Source organism: Schistocerca gregaria, chromosome 4, assembly GCF_023897955.1.
Source record: "Schistocerca gregaria isolate iqSchGreg1 chromosome 4, iqSchGreg1.2, whole genome shotgun sequence".
Taxonomy (NCBI): Eukaryota; Metazoa; Arthropoda; class Insecta; order Orthoptera; family Acrididae; genus Schistocerca; species Schistocerca gregaria.
This window is the reverse complement of record NC_064923.1, coordinates 720563110-720585554: the sequence shown is the minus strand read 5'-3', so window position 1 is coordinate 720585554 and position 22445 is coordinate 720563110. Positions and strand designations below refer to the sequence as shown.

The 22445-nt window shown below is 43.3% G+C and overlaps 1 protein-coding gene across 1 annotated transcript in view; it reads right to left on the bottom strand.

Moving 5' to 3' along the window:
- Window positions 1–22445, bottom strand: part of LOC126268114 (dual specificity tyrosine-phosphorylation-regulated kinase 4-like) — a 413129-nt gene that overhangs the window by 371884 nt on the left and 18800 nt on the right. The window lies entirely within an intron of this gene.

Genomic DNA, 22445 nt, shown 5'->3' with positions numbered 1-22445 from the left:
GGGAATCGAACCCGGGCCCTTAGGATTGACGTTCTGTCGCGCTGACCACTTTTTTCTTTACTTATCAAAAGAAATAAAACATAATCATAGCCATCCCTACGGGGCACCGCCATTTGTGTGCCTACAAAACAAAAATGAACTCTTACCTCTTCAGGCGTTGTCTTCCTAACTATCCGTAACCATTCCCCATCAAGAAACTATACTATACGGGACTAACGTGTAACCGCTCAGCTAATCCTGCGCGGCCCGAGTTAATCAGCATTGCTGTTAGACAATCAGGGCGTTGCGGGCTCAAATTCAAACGGCCCGCCAGATACAATAATTAGTGTCAATTGTTCTCACGGCGTAGATGATAGCGCAACAGACCGCTCAGCCTTTGGCTGGGGTTCGATATTTACTACCGTCCCGTATTCAATTTTTCTGACGATTTTTGTTCGGTGTTAGGAAACCAAACGAAGAACACATCTGGTGGCAACAGCGTCTCTACTGGCCGCTTGAGTCTGCCCCCGCAACGATCTGATTGGCTAACTTCAGCGCTAATTTGCTTGGAAACGCCGCGACGTGGCGAATTTTTTTCTTGACAATTATTTCTCAGAGCAGCCTACCCTGCAGCACTCTTGCAAGCTTTTTAGACTGTTTCTGATCACCCTGTATACGGCTCTATACGCACCCTAATCTCTCCTAAGACAGGGGCGGATACAAGGGTGTGTGGGGGGGGGGGGGGGGGGGAGCGGAGAAAGGGGGGATCAAGGTGGGGAGTCTTATTCACGAAAAATATATTTCAATAGAAACTTTCACTATTTTGTGGCGTTGTCAGCGAGAAAAGCTTTCTTAAAGGTTTGAAAACGTGTGTAAAGTTTTTTGCAAGACACTTAAGTGATCTCATTCTCAAATACGCGATGAATTAAATTAAGTTCGGGTATCGCGCGTCGTGGGTTACACATCGCGCCTCTGACAGGTAGATGGTTGCTACCCCAACAGCGATTCTTTCCAGACAGTAACTGGTATGTTACAAAGTCTGGTTGAAATCGGTCGAATGGTTACATGCATAAATACGTACATACATAAATACATACATAGAAACATTTTTATAACATGTGTGGATGTATGGACATCCACTTCTTGGAGAAACAGGGCATCACTGACAGCTGCGGTCAGCTGACGTCACAGGTCCGTCACAGATATTGATTGGGCCCCTGAACCCCTGTGAAACTTTCACCTACGTCTGTCGTAACGCAAAACATCCAAATATAATATGGTTCTAGCCGGCAACCTCAATCGGGTGTTCTTCGCAATACAGAGATGGCTGAACTTCCATGCTATAAAGATCTGAAAGACAACGGCTGTGACCTAGCCAGATGAACATTGTCGTAGAGTTATGACGCCTAGATAGCCTTATTTGTGAAAACTCTTGCGGATTTCTGTAGTGCCTTCATCTGGACCGTTGTGAAATCTGCCACGTTTGTAACCTTTCTTGGAAGACGTGTTTATTTACGCCGACAACGAAAACTGTATGAGGAAGGCAAGTGCAGTGAGGCTAGTCATCAGTCACACCTTGTTGCGCCACGTGGTCCACCAACTCGTTAGATGACACACCAGAGTGGTCCTTGATCCATAATAACTGGACACGTTGGTTTCATACTGGTGGTTAGTATTGCAGTCCCAATGCCGTTTTTCTAGGTTTTCCAGTGGACTCCCCGAATCTGCGACATGATGTCGTCAAACTGATTCGACGCATATCTAAAGACTTCCTTAAGTGTAAGAAGTTCGCCAGCGAAGATGCTGGCTTCCGTCGGTTACGTGAACACAGCCCAAGATACAGGATTCCGGCAGAAGTAAGCAAAGCCAGAGCCCTCTCTTTTTTTGGAGCTATCTGGTAATATCTGGACCGATGATGGCTTCGTTGATGCCATCAGATGGGAGATACCAGTGGAAGAAGTGCACAATTCCTAGCGTAGCGTTCACCATTGGCTACCCTTGCTGGACTACGTCTGGCATTGTGAAGAACACGGATACTAATGGTAGCTGTGGTTGACATGTTCTGCAGTGGATCAGATGCAGAGCCAGGGAAACAAAATGCATGTGGCCGCGAACGCAGGCTAAGCGTAGCAGACTCCTTCCTCCGCCGCGTCTGCCGTTGCTCCATTCATTCACAGGGCGCGCGGCCCAGTGAATGCGCCGTGTTGGCGGTCGATTGATTCGCCGGCAAAATGCAATCAGTCAGCCGCGCCTCACGCAATCATATTGCCGGCGCTCGTTCCATTCACAAGTGCAGCCAGGGAGGCGCCGCCGCGTCTACGGCGAATCCAGCTTTCGTGGGCGGCGTCAAACGTCCTTCACAATACTTAGGACTGTACTACTTGTCACCTTGTGTCTGTGGTGTTTCCATTGAGACGCCATTCCGGTTCCTATGATCTATACAGGGTGTTACAAAAAGGTACGGCCAAACTTTCGGGAAACATTCCTCACACACAAATAAAGAAAAGATATTATGTGGACATGCGTCCGGAAACGCTTAATTTCCATGTTAGAGCTCATTTTAGTATCGTCAGTATGTACTGTACTTCCTCGATTCACCGCCAATTGGCCCCATTGAAGGAAGGTAATGTTGACTTCGGTGCTTGTGTTGACATGCGACTCATTGCTCTACAGTACTAGCAACAAGCACATCAGTACGTAGCATCAACAGGTTAGTGTTCATCACGAACGTGGTTTTGCAGTCAGTGCAATGTTTACAAATGCAGAGTTGGCAGATGCGCATTTGATGTTTGGATTCGGGGAAATAGCCGTGGCGCGGTATTTTTGTATCGAGACTGATTTCCAGAACGAAGGTGTCCCGACAGGAAAACGTTCGAAGCAATTGATCAGCGTCTTAGGGAGCACGGAACATTCCAGCGTATGATTCGCGACTGGGGAAGACCTAGAACGACGAGGACACCTGCAATGGACGAGACTATTCTTCATGCAGTTGACGATAACCCTAATGTCAGCGTAAGAGAAGTTGCTGCTGAACAAGGTAACGTTGACAATGCCACTGTATGGAGAGTGCTACGGGAGAACCAGTTGTTTCTGTACGATGTACAGCATGTGCAGCTAATTGGCCTCCACGGGTACACTTCTGCGAATGGTTCATCCAACAATGTGTCAATCCTAATTTCAGTGCAAATGTTCTCTTTACGAATGAGGTTTCATACCAACGTGATCGAATTGTAAATTTTCGCAATCAACATGCGTGGGCTGACGAGAATCCGCACGCAATTGTGCAATCACACCACCAACACAGATTTTCTTTGGCAGGCATTGTTGGTGATGTCTTGATTGGGCACCATGTTCTTCCACCTACGCTCAATGGAGCACGTTATCATGATTTCATACGGGATACTATACCTGTGCTGCTAGAACATTTACCTTTACAAGTACGACACAACATGTGGTTCATGCACGATGGAGCTCCTGCACATTTCAATCGAAGTTTTCGTACGCTTCTCAACAACAGATTCGGTGACCGATGGATTGGTAGAGTCAGACCAATTCCATGGCCTCCACGCTCTCCTGACCTCAACCCTCTCGACTTTCATTTATGGGGGCATTTGAAAGCTCTTGTCTACGCAACCCCGGAACCAAATATAGAGACTCTTCATGCTCGTATTGTGGACGGCTGTGATACAATACGCCATTCTCCAGGGCTGCATGAGGGATTCCATGCGACAGAGGGTGGATGCATGTATCCTCGCTAACGGAGGACATTTCGAACATTTCCTGTAACAAAGTTTTTGAAGTCACGCTGGCACGTTCTGTTGCTGTGTGTTTCCATTCCATGATTAATGTGATCTGAAGAGAAGTAATAAAATGAGCCCTAACATGGAAAGTAAGCGTTTCCGGACACATGTCCACATAACACATTTTCTTTCTTTGTGTGTGAGGAATGTTTCCTGAAAGTTTGACCGTACCTTTTTGTAACATCCTGTATATATTTTAGACCCTGAGAATTTGAGTCTCCGTTCAAGCATTTTTACATCGTTCTCGAATCGAGTGAGGTAAATTCAATGTACATTTCTCACAAAGGTAAGAAATTATCAAATTTGAATGGAAATAAAAGCCTTTAAGACTCCCTAAACGAGGTCACCGAGGCACGCTAGAGAGATTGTGCTAAATGCAGCTATAATGGGCGGAAGCACCAAAAGCACATCACACTGCCAAGCCTAATACAGTTTAGGACAGGGGTCTCCAAACTACGGCCCGCGGGCCGAAACCGGCCCGCGTTAACTGGCCGGACATCCCCGGCTTCCGGCCCGCCAAATATTTGAGGTGGTACCTATACTACCAACAACTGAGTTTCGAGGCCTATCGCGACCAATACACATTGTCGGAGCTCTGTCTCTACAAAGCGGAAGGTCATGGTGGCTATCCACAATAAACAAACAGACCATTCTCCGCGCGATAGTGAAAAAAAAGACGGTTAACAGACGAGTTCGGCGAAAACATTTTAAGTAAAAAGATTCTTTGCATTTTATTCTACTCACGAGTCTGGTGCAAGTCTTTCAAATGGACGCCACTTCGGCGACTAGCCTTAGTAATCAATCATTATGGAAGATGCTTCTTAAGCTAGGTTTCATTTCTTTGATTAAGTTGTAAAATACACATAGCAAGTAAATCGTACAAAATATTTTTATTTAAAGGCATTTTAAAGAAAATACAATACCTGGTATACATAATGATATTGGATATTTTAGTTGTAACTGATGTATAAAAATAAAAGTAATTAATTTATATCTCGAAAACTCAAGCTGTTACAGTATTCACGTAAAGAAATTTAACATTTTAATGATAATTAGTGACTTTTATGTAGTTGTAACTTTCATTTAGCCTTACATTACGGTGTCATGGAGTGCTAGGGTGCTTTAATCCCACTAGGTAGATCTTGGCCCTTGTGACTTCGTGGCGGAGTCAGTGTGGCCCGCGGACTAAAAAGTTTGAAGATCCCTGGTTTAGGAAAGCCCTTGACATTCAAAACAGCTGGCAGTGGTCTGGGAAAGGATAATTACAAGTCCTGTAAGATTTTCAAGGGAATCTTATCCATCCATCCTGCAAAATAACTTCAGGTGAAGATGATTGGTGGTGGATAGCACCCTTCTCTCCAAAGCAGACCACAAAGACCCAACAATATTGAGATCTGCTGACTCTAGCGGCAGGGTGAGATGCAGCAGTTGATCCTCGTTCACAAACCAGTCCTAGACGAGGCGAGCTGTGTGAACATGGTCCCTGCCTTCTTGGAAAATATAGTCACTATTGGGGTACCATAGGATGCACCTGATCGGACAGTAATGTGACATTGCAGAGTAACCATGAGGCCCATGGAATGCCACGATATAACTGCCCAAATCATCACCGAACCGCCGTCAAGTTTCACTCTGCGGACAAAAACCCGGCCAGAAGCTGAGAACACGACTCTTCCTCGAAATGACTTTCTTCCATTTCTGCCTAGCGCGAATTTCATGGCTGTGAAGCCACGTTTTCCTGTTATTGGCAGTTATATCACTCATGTGCGGCTTTGGAATTCCAGTTCGCCTTGATTCGCGATTCTGACATTCAGTTCTATAGTAACGTTTGCAGCTATCGCCCTCTTAGCATTCGTCACAATTGTCCTCAGTGACCGACTGTCACAATCACTCAACATACACTTTTATCCGATGATGTTTTTACGTTTTCTCTGTGTGCGGTATAAACCTTCGACACGGTGTGTCCTGAAACAACAGAAACCTGGGCTCCCTAGGTTACTGAAGCACCCGTTATACGAGCACCAACAGTTTGCTCACGTTCGAATTTACTTAGTTCACTGACAATTATCCAGAACTCTTTTCTGACCACGAGTGACAGTTGCAACATATTGAGGACAATGCACAGGCGCCGTTCGTGCTCAAATAAAACAGCGCAACCTGCAGGCTCTGCATTTATGTTCGAGCAATCATTTATCCCTATTTTTGTTCGACCCCTGTAGCTCTAGATATTACACACACTGATTGCAATAAACATTTTTATGGTTTCGAGGTCCACCTTTTCCACAGTCCCTTAATTATTAATAACAAAGAAACATAGCAATAGATTTTAACAGTATTCACAACAATTCGGAAGCAAATTAACTGATGATGGTCGAAGTAGAGAGGATATAAAATGTAGACTGGCAATGGCAAGGAAAGCGTTTCTGAAGAAGAGAAATTTGTTAACATAGAATGTTGATTTAAGTGTTAGGAAGTCGTTTCTGAAAGTATTTGTATGGAGTGTAGCCATGTATGGAAGTGAAACGTGGACGATAAACAGTTTGGACAAGAAGAGAATAGAAGCTTTTGAAATGTGGTCCTACAGAAGAATGCTGAAGATTAGATGGGTAGATCACATAACTAATAAGGAGGTACTGAATAGAATTGAAAAGAAGAGAAATTTGTGACACAACTTGACTAGAATAAGGGATCGGTTGGTTGGACATGTACTGAGGCATCAAGGGATCACCAATTTAGTATTGGAGGGCAGCGTGGAGGGTAATAATGTAGAGGGAGACCAAGAGATGACTACACTAAGCAGATTCAGAAGGATGTAGCCTGCAGTACGTACTGGGAGATGAAGCAGCTTGCACAGGATAGAGTAGTATGGAGAGCTGCATCAAACCAGTCTCTGGGCTGAAGACCACAACAACAACAATATGCGTACGCTGTTATCTCAATAATTCATTACGTCGCAATAACACGTATGTCGCTTAACAATTAATGACTAGGCAGTGAAACTGTTAAAAGAAGAAAAGTAGTCATTAATGACAATAGTCATTTTACATTCCCATAGTTTAATACATTTTTGTTGCTGAATGACTATAATGAAGTTTCTTCTTCAGTAGAATGTGGGATGTTATGAATCTTCAGCACGTGAATATCGAATCCAGAATGTTATGAGGAGCCATTGATTATGGAACTCGCTTACCGATGGGCAGCATAGCAACAGCAGTTCCTTTTCTGACGTGATAGGGACACCACAAGCCACTGTTCAGTGCATGGCGGAGGGTATGTCATAGCATTACTAGCGACTGTGTATCCAGTTCAATTAGCGTGTTGAGCGGCGAAAAACGGACGTCGCACTCTCTCCTACGAATACCAGTTCTCTAGGTTTTCCATTCTCGAGTTCGAATGTAGCTACTCACTCTCCCTCTCGAGGTTTCGGCCAAAAATATATCACAAGCGCAAAAACGCTAAACGAGCTAGTGACCTAAGGGGAACGATGTAATACACTACTTTGCCGAAGCACGGCATAACAGGTTTTACGCATGACGCCGGCGGATCTAGCAATGAATACTGGTTCTTCACAACTTCAGTCACTACTTCAAAACAATAAATCTTCTTTTGCTAATGAGGACTGCCAGAACACTGTGCACCAACAGGCCAGTTTCCTTCAGCACGGTTTTTTCGCAGGTTTTCCATTATCGCGAGTGCACGATAAGCCTTCAGCCTTGCCGTTCTTCAGTCTGTAACAGACGCGCACAAAGCCACTTGTTTCACTGCAAATCTTGCTTTCTTCATTAGCAGAGGATTATCGTCCATAATCTCAGCGTACACGCCAAAGAGGTATCCTGCTTTGTTCTCTGGGTGCCGTGAAACCCACACGGTGTAGCCAGCTGAAGGAATCTGACCGTAGGATTTATCGCAAGACCTCGTATACGGACCACTAACTACTACTAATTGCTGTGCAGTCAGACTTTCCCGTTCTTTTATTTTTCATACGTTTTATACGACACAATCGCATGAGCTTTTCACAACGCTGTAAGCGGTTTCCGTCATAAAATCGTCGTTTTCACTTTCCGTCAATAGAAGAAAAAAAGAAACAATGACATATAACAGAATCTATAAAACTAGCTAAGCAACATGGTAGAAAAACTAAGTTGCAAACTGTAACACGTGCTATTATCGTAGGACATTAAAACGCCATATTTCATCTTTTTAAGGGGGGTAGGACGTCAAACGGGCCGACTTGGAGCAGGAGAGGCACCACAGGACATTTTAATTTCCACTGTCTATACTTTTACAAATAAATTCATAAAACTTTGAATGCACGATGAGGAAGGATTCAGGATTCATACTCATAGCAGTGGAAGCTCAAGAACGTAACAAAACACATTTTTTTACATGTGAAGTTTCATTATTTTTTCACTTACTACTGACGGCATTTGTTTCTGTAAGTACACTTTTCTTCCAAAGTAAGAGAGATTCTTCGATGAATTTTGCACAGCATAGAAACTATAGTTACATGTAGAGTTCATTTAATTTATGAAAAAATGAATGGACTGTTACATTTTAAACTTCATGTTTAGAAAAAACTCAAATTTTATAGTTAATTATCTCAATTTTTACCACAGTTTTTAATAGATTTGGAAAATTCTAGAGTTTCATACACCTGTAAGTACTGCTTGTGGGCTGTGCAAAATTCACCGAAGAATCTCTCTTACTTTGGAAGAAAACTGTACTTACAGAAACAAATGCAGCCAGTAGTAAGTGAAAAAATGATAAAATTTCACATGTAAAACAAAAGGTATTTTGCTACGTTTTTGAACATCCACTGCTATGAGCGTGAGTCCTCAATCCTTCCTGGTCAGGCTGACAAAAGTTTTATGAATTTATTTAGTGTAGACAGTAGAAATTTGAATGCCCTGTGGTGCCTCTCCTGCTCCAAGTCGGCCCGTTTGACGTCCTACCCCCTTAATGTATCAATGCTCCTCCAAATATAGCTGGAATATTTCGTAACAGGACCATAAAATGGCACTTAGAGGTCTAAACCAGTTACGTCATTGTGAAATGCTCATGTGATCGTGCCGTATAAAATAAAATAACGCCGTCAGTCGCTTATTGTCCACCGCCAGTATGTCATTTTTTTCCCACAGCAGAACAGCAGACGAGGTGGAAGGTTCCGAGACCACGCGAGGAGAGAGACACTTATCGTTAATGGTACTGCAGCGATAACGTGGCGACAGTTTCCGTCTCCCGCCGTAACGGACGAGGCGGAGGACCTGGGAAGACAACGTAAGTGTCCCTGATACGTTGCCAGACCGCACGACGCCTCGGCTGTTCTCGTGGCCGAGGTCCCGGTTCACAATACCATGAGAACAAGGTGGCGCCGTGGTTAAAACAGCGGACTTCGTGGCGGAAGAGGAAAACAGTTAGAGATCTTCTTTACTACTGACGCACATGCGTTACCAGAACTCCTTTAGGTTTATTCAAAGCTGATGTCCTTCATATACACACATTTGACTTTGTGGGGTGACCTAACCTAATTATTCTACATTCAGACCGATTAGCGAACACAATCAGTCTGCCTTCATCATCATCATCATCATCATTTAAGACTGATTATGCCTTTCAGCGTTCAGTCTGGAGCATAGCCCCCTTATAAAATTCCTCCATGATCCCCTATTCAGTGCTAACATTGGTGCCTCTTCTGATGTTAAGCCTATTACTTCAAAATCATTCTTAACCGAATACAGGTACCTTCTCCTTGGTCTACACCGACTTCTCCTACCCTCTACTGCTGAACCCATGAGTTGCTTCTCCCACGCGTGTAACATGACACCACCATCTAAGCCGGTTAGCCCTGACTGCTACATCTATAGAGTTCATTCCCAGATTTTTTTTGATTTAGTCATTGTGGATACCCTCCTGCCATTGTTCCCATCTACTAGTACCTGCAATCATCCTAGCTACTTTCATATCCGTAACCTCAACCTTGTTGATAAGGTAACCTGAATCCACCCAGCTTTCGCTCCCATACAACAAAGTTGGTCGAAAGACTGAACGGTGCACAGATAACTTAGTCTTGATACTGACTTCCTTCTTGCAGGAGAGAGTAGATCGTAGATTAGCGCTCACTGCATTAGCTTTGCTACACCTCGCTTCCAGTTCTTTCACTATGTTGCCATCCTGTGAGAATATGCGTCCTAAGTACTTGAAACCGTCCACCTGTTCTAACTTTGTTCCTCCTATTTGGCACTCAATCCGTTTATATCTCTTTCCTACTGGCATTACTTTCGTTTTGGAGATGCTAATCTTCATACCACAGTCCTTACATTTCTGATCTAGCTCTGAAATATTACTTTGCAAACTTTGGATCGAATCTGCCATCACAACTAAGTCATCCGCATATGGGAGACTCCTTATTTTGTGTTCACATATCTTAATCTCACCCAGCCAGTCTATTGTTTTCAACATATGATCCATAAATAATATGAACAACAGTGGAGACAGGTTGCAGCCTTGTCTTATCCCTGAAACTACTCTGAACCATGAACTCAATTTACCGTCAACTCTAACTGCTGCCTGACTATCTATGTAAAGACCTTTAATTGCTTGCAAAAGTTTGCCTCCTACTCCATAATCTCGTAGGACAGACAATAACTTCCTCCTAGGAACCCGGTCATATGTCTTTTCTAGCTCTATAAAGCATAGATACAATTCCCTGTTCCACTCGTAACACTTCTCCATTATTTGCCGTAAGCTAAAGAACTGGTCCTGACAACCTCTAAGAGGCCTAAATCCACATTGATTTTCATCCAATTTGTCCTCAACTAACACTCGCACTTTCCTTTCAACAATACCTGAGAAGATTTTACCCACAACGCTGATTAAAGAGATACGTCTGTAGTTGTTACAATCTTTTCTGTCTTAATAACGATAACATTTTCTACATTAACTGAAGTTTCTACCCAGCGAAGGACAGGAAGCTCCTACCGGCCTCACCACTCGCCCCCCCCCCCCCCCCCAAAAAAGAAAATCCAACTACCGAAGAAAAGAAATTATACTCGCAAACCGAACTAGGATCCTACACAGGCACACCCACCCACCCACCCACCCACCCACACAAACACACACACACACACACGCAGATGTATCAGCCTTAGCAAAGGCGGAATAAAGAGTGTCTCAAAAGTCAGTTGTCGGAGAACCTCATTTAACCATTTATTTCAATTGAAACTGCGAAAGGCTGTGGGTTGTATAAGCTTCCAGTAGTTTCGAGCGTTCAATTCGTGACGTTACTCCCCATGCTACCAACCAATGTCAGAAACTGCTATCGTGCTAATATAGAGAACATTCGCATGTATCTGAACGTTACATGTATTACAGAGAAATAATACAAACAAACCTCATATTAAATATTGTGTCTCAGGTACGTACCAGTAAATCGTCGATTCTTTAAACAATCGAACTCCCATGTATAAAACAACTTCAAACATATGATTGCTTTACAAATGAGTTAGTGTGTTAAATGTTCCATGCTAAACATATAAACGAGAAAAAGTTTGGGAAACGTTTGACGTTATGCTTAAAGTTTGTTGGATGTCGCTAAGTGGTCTCATTATGATATCTATATACAGTGCAGGTAATTTGCACGCTGTGCGATGAGCTGCCTGGAGACATAAATCATGATTTGTAATTTTAATGCTTCGTTTACTGTATTCACTCATTAGCGTAAGATTATATCTGTGACAGAGTAGATTATGACAGCATTTAAAGTTTTTAAATTGGGTCAATAATAATATGAAATACTGGAAACCAGATGTATGTTGTCCTCGGAAGCCATAAGATAGGGAACCTGCAACTGGGAGGGCTCCTGCCATAAATGATAGCCTGTTCTCTATTGCTTCGCCAGCTTATTTGTTTGACACATAGTGGTCACATCTCTTCCTCCATCTCCCGCCTCCCCACTCGCTGTCAATACTCTTCTCCTACCTCTGTCATCTCCTCCTCACGCCCCTCTCTGACCCATCTCCACTTAGGCCCCATCTGACAATTGTTCTGCTCGCCTCTTGGTTGCCCACTTCCTCTTCCCACCATCTCTGACCATCTCATCTTGCCTCCTCCGGTTATAAACCCCAAAGTGGTGATACTGACGTTTCTGCGTCAAATTTGGTTTATTCGATCCAGGGGCTTGGGAGGAGAACCTGTGCGTACACACATATGCTCTGCTTTATATATTCATATACTAACCTTTTCCTGGCAGCTTTGCCTGCATATGCATTTCACATATACATTGAACACACATCCTCCTCCCCTCTCTGTGTCTACCTCTCTGTCTGTCCACCTAATCTTCCTACCTCTATCTGTCTATCAGCTCCTCCCCACTCTCTCCATCTCTTCATCTCCTCCTCCCCCACCTTTGTCAATTTCCTCTGCCCCCTCTCTCTGACCGTATCTTCCTTCCTCTCCATCTTCTCTACTCCTTCCTCTTACCATATCCTCCTTCCACTCTCTCTTTCCATCTCTACTTTCCCTTCTTCCTGTTCCACCTGCCCACTACCCCTCTACACCTTCTATCTGCATAATGCAATTCCTTTCCTCCTCTCTCTCTGTCCAACCCCTCCTCTATCTATCTCAACCTGTCCCCAGCCATGCTCATCACCACTTGTAGCCCCTGCAATACAGTTCAATAAAGCAGTCCAACACTATTCCCACAATACACCTGTCATGCAGGGTAGCCTACCTGTCAGGGCATTAGCTGGTTGGTTTGGGACAAAACAGAGAGGTCATCGGTCCCACGAAATTAGGGATGGATAGGGAAGTAAATCAGCCAAGCCCTTTCAAAGGAACCATACTGGCTTTTGCTTGATGTGAAACCTAAATCAGGATGACCAGACGCAGGCTTGAACTGTTGTCGGGGTGTGATAAACAGTTTATTGTCCCTGACATGTAGGCTGCCTTGCGAAGCAGGTTGATTTGGCAGGCTGTTACTGTTCCTCTCACACCATCTCTGGCATGCAGGGCAGTATGGACGCTGGAAGAACACGTTTTTTTTCCCGCGTCTCCGCACCTATTGGAGAAAGAAGGTTATAAATCCACAGTGCTGCGACTGGTGAGACCTGCCGTTTGTGTGACAAATTCGGTTGCAATAGATCTAGGCGTTTGGGAGCGGATACTGGCCACAAACATACACACTTATATATCTCCATTAGGAGCAGAGATACGGGAATAAACGTGTCCTTCCAGGCCCAGCACGCCACAGATGGTGTGAGGGAACAGTAACGGCCTGCCAAATTAACTTGCTTCTCAAGGTAGCCTACATGTTAGGGACAAGAAACGATTTTTCATACCCTGACGACAGTTCAAATCCGCGTCCGGCCATCCTGTTTTAGGTTTTCATGATTTTGCTAAATCGCTTAGAGAGAGAGAGAGAGAGAGAGAGAGAGAGAGAGAGAGAGAGAGAGAAGTGGATCTCAAAAGACATACAGTTCCTCATTGCTCGCCACACTGCAGATGCAGGTCCAGGGTAGAAATCGCTTTGCTGTTCCAGCTCTCCCGCTTGACAGTGCGTGCTATGCAGAACGGCACAGCCCAGCTGGGAACGCGCCCGGACTCTGTGGGCCGTGATTGGCGAGATCTGCGCGGCTTGCTGCGCAACAGGTCGTTTCGCGTGTCGGCCGTGTCGTGCTGTCAGCGGTGAAAGCATGTCCCCCGATCGGGCTCGCAGATTACGGCGCCGCTGCAATTCCACACGCCAATAGCCTCGCACGAGCCGTGACTAGACGCTTTAGAGTATTACTTCTCGCTCGCCTAACACCGACCAGCCGGTGCACAGATTCAAAGAGAAGGAAATTTAGTGTGTTTTTATCAGCGTGTGGCTACTAACAAAGATACTACACGGTAATCGACTTTAAAAAAAAAAATATGTTTACTGTATGTGAGGTCCAGAACTCAAATGTCAAAGCTGTTGCATGCAACTCTCAGAACTTCTGGCGAAAATTGACTTTGAAAGTTTCCTATCATCTTTAATACGCTAAAGTGAGGTCTTATTCTCGCCAAACAGCATGGCTCTGTGGTAGATTACTTGTCTGCCATATGGGGGGCTTGGGTTCTATTCTAATTTTTGACAAAAGTGCATGTCCCAAGAGCATTTCTGTGAACTGTAAAATGCGTAAAGATGGAAAATAACGGCAGAGCTCGAGAGTGTTAATCGCTGGATCGAGTTTCGTTTTAGTCATTATGTTTTTCGTTTTTTCCGTTTATAATTTTTAAACAAATGTCTGTTGCCACGCCTGTAGCAACACATCCCAGTCTCCCTACTGCTACAAATCCTCCATACGCTATTGCAACGCATCTTCTGTCGACTTCCTCTGCCAGACTATGGAATCCGCCCCGATATTTATCATAAAGCTCCCCTTGCATCTCTCCTTCTCTTTCTATTACTACGACCCTTTCCACGCACTACATTCCTTTTCACTTCCTGCCTTCGCGGCATCCACCCAACACCTACCTGCATCTCCACAGACGTTATGTAATGTCCCCTTCTTCTCAGTGCCGGTCATTCAACTTTTTCGTGGAAGTGCAGTGCTCCTTTTCAAACGAAAGTCGTCGTTTCTGTGAGGTGTTTTGAACAGATATTTTCATTTTCATCTTTACTTAGAAGTCTGTCAGTTGTAATTTTAACAACAAAGAAAATTAACAGTTTAATATTATGCAAACATGGTTTTATAGATTTTAAAAACATATGTAAATTTTTTTCACGTTTGATCGTGTTTGTTACTATTTATTTATATTTTTAAACCTTTTGACTGAAGAGACGAACTTTCCGCTCTGATGTACAACAGAAAGGCAAAAATGCTACAATGTCATACTAGGGTATAAGCGCAAAATGCAAGGAAATAAAATTTATAGATAAGTCACCTGACAGATATGGTTTGGTATCGACAACATATGCAGTACGCTATGCTCACTCGATAGATATTTACATCTACATCTACATCCGATCTCCCCAAGCCACTGTATGGTGACCGGCCGATGTGGCCGAGCGGTTCTAGGCGCTTCAGTCTGGAACCGCGCGGCCTCTGTGGTCACAGGTTCGAATCCTGCCTCGGGCATGGATGTGTGTGATGTCCCATAGTGCTCAGAGCATTTGAACCACTGTATGGTGTTCCTTGTTCCAGTACTAGTGACTTCCTTTCCTGTGCCACTGGCAAAAAGATCGAGGGAAAAACCACTGCCTGTACGCCTCCTAATTTGGCTAATCTTCGTGGTCCTCAGACCGAAAGTACTTTGGAGTTAGTAGAATCGTTCTGCAGTTAACTTCGTCCTCCAGTTCTCTTAACTTTCTCAATATTGTTCCTCGAAAAGGACGTCGCCTTCCGTCCATGTTCTCCCATTCGAAATCACGAAGCATTTCCGTAGTAACCGCGTGTTGATCGAACGTACCGGTAATAAGTCCAGCAGACATCTCTGAGTTGTTTCGATGTCTTCCTTTAATCCGACTTGATGGCGTTCCCAAACACTCTAGCGGTACTGAAGAATGGGTCGCACTGGCGTTCTTTACATATGAACCACACTTCGCCTAAAATTCTCCCACTAAACCGTAGTCGAGCATTCGCTTCCCTACTACCGTTGTGCTGTTATGACGTGAAGCAGTGATCCCGGCAGACGTAAATCCCTGCCGCGCGTGTCATACCACGCGCGCACGTCAGTTCGGTATGCACAACACGCTGCCAGGGAGGGCTGACGCTACGCCAGGGCGCTGTTGGCAGCGGTCGGGCGTCGCCGAGGTAATCAGCCGGAGTGGCAGCTGGGACAGCGGGCCTCGGCAGGGCAGCTGCGGCCGCGGCCAAACTGCTCGCTTCCTGCCGCGCTCCAAACCAACTCCACTGACCTCTTTCCCGGCAGCACGCCTTTTGCCTCTTTCAGTGGTTCGCAAACAATGCCGCAACGAGCGGTAGGGTAATCTCGTGACCTAGTTTGCCTGTCCGCGGAATGCCCTGTTTGTACGTCCCTAGCGCTGTGTTTGGCAGTGTTGCCAGAAACCGTGGGTACTTTGGAGAAATGAAAACATTTCCTGATCCTATTTTGGGCATCATGGGGGTTATAATACGTGCAGATGTCATGAGGTTGGAAAATTGAAGCCGACGTCCGCCATTTTAGCTGCCCCAAACATTACCTTCCGGAGCTTTGATTTCGTGGAGTCATTTACAGATGTACTAATCGTTCTGATTATGATCTAAGGTGTAAAATAAGCACATTTCATTGGTAAGTAGACTAGCTGAAGCGATTTTTTTCTTTTATACAGGGTGTTACAAAAAGGTACGGCCAAACTTTCAGGAAACATTCCTCACACACAAAGAAAGAAAATATGTTATGTGGCCATGTGTCCGGAAACGCTTACTTTCAATGTTAGAGCTCATTTTATTACTTCTCTTCAGATCACATTAATCATGGAACGGAAACACACAGCAACAGAACGTACCAGCGTGACTTCAAACACTTTGTTACAGGAAATGTTCAAAATGTCATCCGTTAGCGAGGATACATGCATCCACCCTCTGTCGAATGGAATCCCTGATGCAGCCCTGCAGAATGGCGTATTGTATCACAGTCGTCCACAATACGAGCACGAAGAGTCTCTACATTTGGTGCCGGGGTTGCGTAGACAAGAAATTTCAAATGCCCCCATAAATGAAAGTCAAGAGAGTTGAGGTTAGGAGAGCGTGGAGGCCATGGAATTGGTCCGCCTCTTCCAATCCATCGGTCACCGAATCTGTTGTTGAGAAGCGTACAAACACTTCGGCTGAAATGTAGAGCAATGAGTCGCATGTGAACACAAGCACCGAAGTCACCATTACCCACCTTCAATTGGGCCAACTGGCGGTGAATCGAAGAAGTACAGTACATACTGACGAAACTAAAATGAGCTCTAGCATGGAAATTAAGCGTTTCCAGACACATGTCCACATAACATCTTTTCTTTATTTGTGTGTGAGGAATGTTTCCTGAAAGTTTGGCCGTACCTTTTTGTAACACCCTGTATATGGTTCAATGGCTCTGAGCACTAAGGGTCTTAACTTCTGAGGTCATCCGTCCCCTAGAACTTATAACTACTTAAACCTAACTAAGGACATCACACACATCCATGCCCGAGGCAGGATTCGAACCTGCGACCATAGCGGTCCCAGACTAAAGCGCCTAGAACCGCTCGGCTACACCGGCCGGCTCTTTTGTATACATGAAATCTTGGTTGCGCTGTTTACCTTTACTGTAGTAGTTTTGTTTCTATCATTTGACTGTATATTTCCTATCAATCCTGCTCGAAAAGCTCTCTGGGTGAGTGCTGTGAGAAGTGTGAGACGTGTATACTTCTATTGTCTATTGTCAAACCATAATTTATGAAACATGTTTATATTTTATTAATAGGATTAAGTAGAAATAATTAATATTTGTCATTTTGGAAATAACTGTGGTAGCAGGGAATGTCTGCACCAAAGTATTTTTGGCGGGAGAGACCGCACATTGATATAATTTTAAAAAGGTCGGGAGAGACCGCGAATGGATACATTTTAAGAAAAGAGCGGGAAAGACAGCGCACTGATATATTTTGTAATGGCAACAGGGACTGTCTGCACCAGAAAGCATTGTACCGCACTTTAGCATCCATAGGAAGTCAGTAGTAAGCGAGATGTGAAGCGAGTCGGTAGCAGGCCTGAAGCGAGAGGTTGATAGGAGCGCTGTGCTTGCCAGCCACCAGCTATGATTTACAAGAGATTATAAACGGATGTACAGAGACATCAGCTAACTCTTATCATAAGAGAAACTAATATTATTGAATTATTTTCTTTGCGAAACTCACGACTACTGAAGGTATGTTTGCGCAATGCTAGTTTTAAGATTATAGTAAAAAGTAAGTCTCATTTGAACGTTTGTAAAATCATTTCATTCCCAGCAGTAAATATTTGAAGAAACGTTTTCAGAATATAATTATTTTTTGCCAGCAATGTTGAATTACTGATTATAATCCATCCCAGAAACCATCAACGTAAAACTTTCTAAAATTTTATTGTTGTCAAGAGAAATTTTAACTGGGAATTACGTAGCTCAGTTCAAATTAATTAAAGAATAACGTCAGCTTTGCTATTAAAGAATAACGTCAGCTTTGGTAATAAATACAGCCACTTATTACCTGTATGACAGCCCACCAGCAGCTAATAGAGTATAGTAAACCAGAGTAAGTATATTCATGTCGCAGTTCGATGTAACAGTCAGATGGCGATCCAGTAACAGCAAAAAAGGTAAGGAACAGTTTTGGTTATTGCAGGTAACGATTGAGGGCCACGACGACGACACGTTCTATGTTTCGTCGAAATAATCAGAAAATAACTTTTAATAAGCAGCATTGAAATTTGTATGCGAAGTTTGCACTTATATTATTGAGAAAGAGAGTTAAGTTCAAAGGGAAAATTTCATTTGTTATTATTAAGCAAGTGATAGAAACCCTAACGGAAGGTTTGATAGGTTATTTTAGAAGGGAAGGTTGCGTAACAGAAGAGAGATAGAGGAGAAGGGAAGGTTTCAGAAGGAGAGACTGGAAACCAACCAAACATAGTAAAACATGTTCCCAGCATTTTCGGAAAGATAACATAGAGCAAACATGTTTCGTCAGTCCTCATTAACGATAATGCTGGGGTTCGAAAGCAACGTTTTCACATCACATTCTTCTCTTCGTGTTCATTCGAAAACTATTAAAAAAAAGTTGCACTGACGAAGCCTAACGAATCTTGTTACTGGATGAAATATGCATTTAAGACCCAAAAACGTCTGGACATTGCTTCCAGCCGTTGTGATATTCGCGGAAGTACTTTAATATTTACTATTCAAATAGCTGGTGAGTGCACGCTACAGAATTTGACTACAAGAAGCTATCGCAAACAGCAGTACGCTAATGGTTTGAGGCCTTTGAACGTGATGGTGCCTGCTTCAGAGCAACGTACAGATTAAGTGTGGAGCTCCGTCTGCCCTTATTACTGCTCCATGCCTTGTAGTAATGCGTACATAGAGGTATAATATAATAATGATACCTCCATGGATTAATACAAGCCGGCCGCGGTGGCCGAGCGGTTCTAGGCACTCCAGTCCGGAACCGCGCTGCTGCTACGGTCGCAGGCTCGAATCCTGCCTCGGGCATGGATGTGTCTGATGTCCTTAGGTTTAAGTAGTTCTATGTCTAGGGGACTGATGACCTCAGGTGTTGAGTCCCATAGTGCTCAGAACCATTTGATTCATACAAGCATAATTTACTCTGTGTGATCCAAAGATATTTAGCGCGCACAGTTGCAAAACTTGTCAGCGACAAGCTTGCGAGAAGAACCACATACAGAATCAGAAGTGACAGCGCTGATTTCGAAGAATTAATCATATAGTGTTGGAGACTTTGTCTAGTAATTCGAATAATGACTTACCTAAGAGCCAGGACAATAAAAAATCCTCCATAATGTACCAGTTGATAAAACAAAACATTTCTTCAAGCTCAACAATAGGTTTACCTGTTAAGTTAGTGCTACCGACGTATCATTGCAGTACTTCGAGCAGTTATTCTGCAAAGTCGCATTACTGCCAAGTATTGTGTGGAATTTTAGCTGGTCAGACCCATCCCGTTGTATGATGTTTGTTCCCCAGTGGTGAAGCTGTGTATCAAGTTGACTAGGCCTCTCTTAACACACACCTCGCATTGTCCGCGAGTGGTTTTGCGAGAACGAGGATTAATTGTAATATCTCTTCTGCCCGCCACAGTCACTATATCTCAATATTATTGAGCGTTTGTGGTATACTTTGGAGAGAAATGTGTGTGATCACTAACAGCTTCCTTCGTCTTTACCTGAACTTGTCACTATTTTGCAGAAATAATAGTACAGTGTTGCACTGAAAACCTTACAGGACCAGTATTTATTTTCATTCCGAGACGATTGGAAGCCGTTTCGAATGTCAACTGTTTTCCCACACTGTATTACTCATAGTAAAGTGTTGTGTTTTTGGTGTCTCCTCGTTTTTCTCCGACCACTGTATAATCTTACTTTAAAGGATAACCAGTATAAATCAACTATTAAAGTAGGAAACTGTGTATGTCTTGAGGCAGCTTAACTCATGGCGGGTAAATTACCCACACTATATTCATCCAGTATTTGAGAATGATAACCCTTAGCGATAAACTTAATACGTAGTTTCAATTGTTTTTCCAAACTTTTTCTCGCTGACACAACCGAGAAAATAATGAAAGGAGAAAAGCTTATTGTTTACTAATTCGAGTAGGTCAAGCATCAGGCACGACGTTTTAATTTCTTACTTCTTTGCCACTAACTCTATTCGTAACATATTTTGAGACAGTATCCACATATACAATTAATGAAATGTACCTGCAAAATTTTATCGTTATACAACACATAGTTGAGAAGATACGATGACAAACGTTGATATGCGTGAGAACACTAGCTATTGTTGAAGTGGAGCACAAATTACTCAGACTATACTTGAAGGGCTTATTTCAATAATGGTACAAGTCTATTTTTGTTCATTTTAAGATACAGAGTCCTAAAGTTACATGAGCACTGAAAAATCTGCAGTTGATATATCACAAATATTCAAGCATATGGCTTCTTGCTAGAGATGAACCATTCTTTCTGTTTGTTTGGATCATTAATTTCAGAAGCATTATAGGCAGAAAAGTGGAGGTAATGAACTTGTACCACTATTGAAATAAGCCCTTCACATATGCAGTGTTTGATAATGAGAGCACATATGGATATATTTAACATATTAACTCATTTGTGAAGTAGTTAGACGTTTGAAGCTGTTTTATACATGGAAACTACAGATTAGTCTAACACAACTGAATATCTGGTGGTCTGAAGTCGACATCAATGACGGAACAGTTATACGACACGCAGGAACATCTAAATATCTAGGAGCATATATTGACGAAATGGTATTGGGTAATATGGAAGTAAAATACAGAATACAAGAGAGCAGAATTGTAAAAAGGTGTGCCGGCCGGAGTGGCCGTGCAGTTCTAGGCGCTACAGTCTGGAACCGAGCGACCGCTACGGTCGCAGGTTCGAATCCTGCCTCGGCATGGATGTGTGTGATGTCCTTAGGTTAGTTAGGTTTAAGTAGTTCTAGGTTGTAGGGGACTAATAACCTCAGAAGTTGAGTCCCATAGTGCTCAGAGCCATTTGAACCATTTGAGCAGTCATGGCGACTATTTTTGGAGTAAACAGTTAACTTTCTTTTTTCCAGTCTTCTTTTTATTTGACTGCCCCTTATACTACAACGTTTTCCGCTTAGTATACACGGTTTTTAGACGACGTCCGCGGATGATGCTGTAGTATACAGAGAAGTTGCAGCATTAGAAAATTGTAGCAAAATACAGGAAGATCTGCAGCGGATAGGCACTTGGTGCAGGGAGTGGCAATTAATTAGTTCTAAGTTCTAGGCGCCTGATGACCTGAGAAGTTAAGTCGCATAGTGCTCAGAGCCATTTTTTTTTTTGTAAAAGGGTGTATGAACTCTTTTCGGTGGGACAAGAACATTTCTAACAACAACAAGAAACCAGTGGGTGGGCTAATGTTTGAACTGTCCTATGCTATGGACCTGAACTATCGATTTTAAACGCTGGTCTCAAAAGAATAGTAATAGCCTTGGAAATGCGTTACTTACGAAGTAGCGCCAGAATACATCATCATCATCAACATCAGTGTTATGCCTAAAGGCGGGTTTTCACATGGTAGTTCTCCAGGCTGTACGGTCTTCTGCCATCCTCTTCAGGTCTGCATATTTTCCTCTACCCTTTATGTCATCTATCCTCTTGTATCTCCTTCTTCCTCTCAGTCTTCTCCCACAAACCAATCCTTCCAAAGCATCTACTAGCAAGCACTTCCTTCTCAGTGAATGTCCCAACCAGTTCTTTTTCCTTTCTCTTACGACCTTCAGCAGACATCTTCTCTCACCAACCATTTCCAACACTCTTTCATTACTCACTCTTTCCATCCAGTTTATTCTCCCCATTCTCCTCCAAGAATACCAAGAATCGCAAAAATACCTAATGGTGAGGTGGAATGACGACAAAAGAAACAGCGATAGATACAATTGAAAGAAAACAAATAATGTGGAATGAGGCTTTGTTGACGATGACAGATCATAGGTGGCCAAGGAAAATTTTGGACAGAAACCAACTGGCAGACGTAACCGCGTCACACCATAACGTTCTTGGAATGACATCGTCAACGAAAGAGCGGAGCATGCCCTGATTATCGAGGATTGGAAGAAGATAACAGAAATATAGCAAAATGTTGTTATTGCTTGATATTTCTGTTAATCAACGCTGTAATAATAATAATAATAATAATAATAATAATAATAATAATAATAATAATAATAATAATAATAATAATTGTTCGGTTGTTTAAAGTATCGGTCGGGAGAGCTTGCTGGCGTCTTAGTATCCGTCCTATCTGTTATTTTTGCCGTACTTGGGGAACGTATGCATTGATTGTCCTCGTTGCTGTTGACAGTCCGAAGTTTTCACTGGCTCTGGATTGCTTACTCGAGGTCCACCCCCGGTAGCTGAGTGGTGCCGGCACGGTAGCTCAGCGTGTTCGGTCAGAGGGTTAGCTGCCCTCT